At 57.5% G+C, this 2,777-nt stretch overlaps 1 protein-coding gene across 1 annotated transcript in view; it reads left to right on the forward strand.

Annotated features, from left to right (window-relative positions):
* Window positions 1-2,777, forward strand: part of LOC104492890 (ephrin-B1-like) — a gene marked incomplete at its 3' end in the record, with an annotated part of 16,901 nt that overhangs the window by 1,165 nt on the left and 12,959 nt on the right. The window lies entirely within an intron of this gene.

The following is a 2,777-nucleotide window of genomic DNA, read 5'->3' on the forward strand; positions in this document are numbered from 1 at the left end:
CGGGGCAGCGGCGAGCCGAGGGCACTGCTGCTCTCCGGTCTGTAAATAATGTATTTTTAGCTGAAATCTTTGCCCTCAGAGGGGTGTGAGGATGTTGCAGGCAGTTGGGGCAGGTGGCCATAGCGTGGTGCCACGGTGTTGCTGTCAGGCGGGATGTTCCCCGAGAGCCTTCCCTGAGGCTGTTGTGCTGCAGGATAATTTGAATAAACGCAGTGCACAGAAAGGAGTCAGGATGGGCTTCAGCCGGTCCGCCCCGAGCCCACCCTTGAGTCCTTCACAGTAAATTTTGTCCAGGCTGGGCATGGGGTGGTGACAAAGGGGCTCGTGGGGGTTTCTGGTCACCCACACCCGGTGCTGTGGGCAGAGAGTTGGGAGCTGGGCTGAAATCCACAGCCCTGAGTTTGCCTTTTGTATGTCAGGCAAACATCTTGAAGCGCTGGGTCAGCGGCTCTGCCGTGCTCGGGGTCAAGTTCAAGCAGCGGCACGGTCATCAAGCTAACGAGGGCTGAAAGCGGGGTCCCTGTGCTACATCCCCTGGGATCCTCAGGCTGCAAATAACCCCCAAAGACAAATAGGTCATTGCATCTTTGCCCACTTGGTTGTTTTTTATGTGGTTCTGCTTCCCTATCTAGAAATATTTTCTTTTGCTTGAAGCAATCCTTTCATCCCAAGGTGGGTGGGGGGAAATCTCCAAAACTGCCGTAAAATCTTGTTTATCTTTGATTTTCCAGTCTTCTGTTGCAGCATCTTGGAGCCTGAATAGGGATGCGGTGAGTGGGGTGCTCGGAGCATCCCTGCAGCGTCCCCCCGCTCTCCTCAGGGGGTCGGCAGTGCTCTTCTGCCCCTTCCTCAGACCGTTTCTGACTTTAATTTCTCTTGACTCTGCTGCGCTTTGAAGCGAGCCCCCTTGGTGCTGGGAGCAAGTGGCCGCTGCCAGCTGAACTTTGGCCCCTGGGTGGGCCGGGGATGCTCCTGTGATCTGGCCGTACCCTCTGCCGAGCAGCCCCAGGAGCTCTTTCTGCCAAGAAATAAAATAGCCAAAAAAACAGAGTCAAAAGTCTCCCCAGCAGACCACCCACGTGTTGTCTTTTTTTTTTTCTCCCCTTCCCCTCCCCAGGCTTTGCCTTGACACACAAAAGGGTGTTTTTTTCTTCCTTTTCATTTGCCGGCGGCCCTAAGCCGGGGCAAGCGATGCTGAAGCAGAGGGGAGCGGGGAGCGGGACATGTGCCACTTGCCCCCCACTTTCCCCAGGCAGCTGGAAAGCCTCCCCGCCAGAGCCGGGGGTCTTCCTGGGGTCCCTCCCAATTCAGGGCTGCTCCCCGCCTTGCCTCGGACATGCCAAGCCTCGTTTAGGACCACTTTTATCACAGAGGGACACGGCCCCAGCCCTCGGCTTAGCAAAGAAAAAGGCTTTTGAAAGCGAACGTCACCTCTCCCCATCCTCTCTGGAGCCTCCACGCCAGCCCCCCACTCTCGTTAAAAGCATCTTTTTCTCCTGGGGTTGGGGAGGGGCAGGTGATGCCTCTTCCTAAGCCTTTTCATAAGGAACAAGATGCTCCTCTAAGTTCCACGCTGGAGATGGAGGCTGTGGGGCTGCAGCACAACACAGGGCACTGTCCGTGGGCCGGGACCTGGAGACTGCAGGAGGTTGGGAATTGGGGGTGTTGGTCTGTGGCAGACTGTGGGTTCAGGGCAGCCCTTGGTTTCTCCTCTCCCTGATCTCCTGCTTGCTGCCTGGGGAGTCTCCGGTCCCCTCCCTGCAAAACCGTCATTTGCCACGGGCAGAGGGAAGCGTGTGGTGGTGGCTCTCCCAGGCCTTTCCCCCTGCTCTGCTGCATGGGAGGTGGGAAGCTGAGGTCCAGCAGGAAAGAATTCTTGCTTTTTGCCCCAAAAGAAAGTCCTTTTGGGGGTTCCTCGGCCAAGCAGAAAGCTGTGGGCAGGCTGCTGGAAGGGTCAAAGGGGTCTCCAGAGTAGCTTGTGCTTGTGGATATGAGTGCTGCTGCTGTTCCCTGGGCCAGCAGCGAGGCTTGGATCGTTCACACCGTCCTCAGCAAGGCGGAAGGTGCTTCTGGAGCATGAGCCCCTCAGCCTTGAGCCCCTCAGCCTTCAGCCCCGCTGAGCTGGAGGAGAAGGTGGCTGTTTGTGACTGGCTGAAATGGGAGGGAAGACAGCGTCTGAGTGATTAAAATCAGTCCATCCGATGGCTTTTTGGGCTGGCAAGAGGAAAAGGCTATAGGAAGGTGAAAACTGAAGAGTAGTTTGTGAAGGTGCTGTGCCAGAGGTGGGGCGGGGGGTCCTGCTGCTTTGTGCGTGCAGTCACTCCCTGTTCCCACCCCCCAGGTCTGGGAGCCTGACAGTACCGATGCTCCTCCTCAGCCTTGGTTTTACCACTTTCTCGTGATTTTCTCTACTTCCTTGACCCATTCAAGTAGCCTTCCCCCTCCCTGGTGTCTGTGCTCTTAGGATGCTCGTGGGCAGCTCCGTCCCCGTGCAGCTCATCCAGCCACGCAGGTTGGACTCTCTCCACCTCCCCAGTTCGCTCCACCTCTTAATTGTGTTTGCTGCTACGCTTTGAACTCACTCCAGTTTCCCTATCTCTGGTAACGAGGTGCCTAGATAGAGAACATCAATCCCCACGGCCTGGCAGCGGGGCGATGTGAGGAGGAGCTCCCAGCCCGGCTCCCCGCCGTGCAGGAGCTCAGGATGGGACCCAGTGGTGCCCAGCCTGCTGCTGGTGCCACTGGCCTCTGGTAGGGGGCCTCTGGGGCCGCGCTCT

This window comes from Buceros rhinoceros, unplaced genomic scaffold (genome assembly GCF_000710305.1).
Source record: "Buceros rhinoceros silvestris isolate BGI_N320 unplaced genomic scaffold, ASM71030v1 scaffold13574, whole genome shotgun sequence".
NCBI classification, from domain to species: domain Eukaryota; kingdom Metazoa; phylum Chordata; class Aves; order Bucerotiformes; family Bucerotidae; genus Buceros; species Buceros rhinoceros.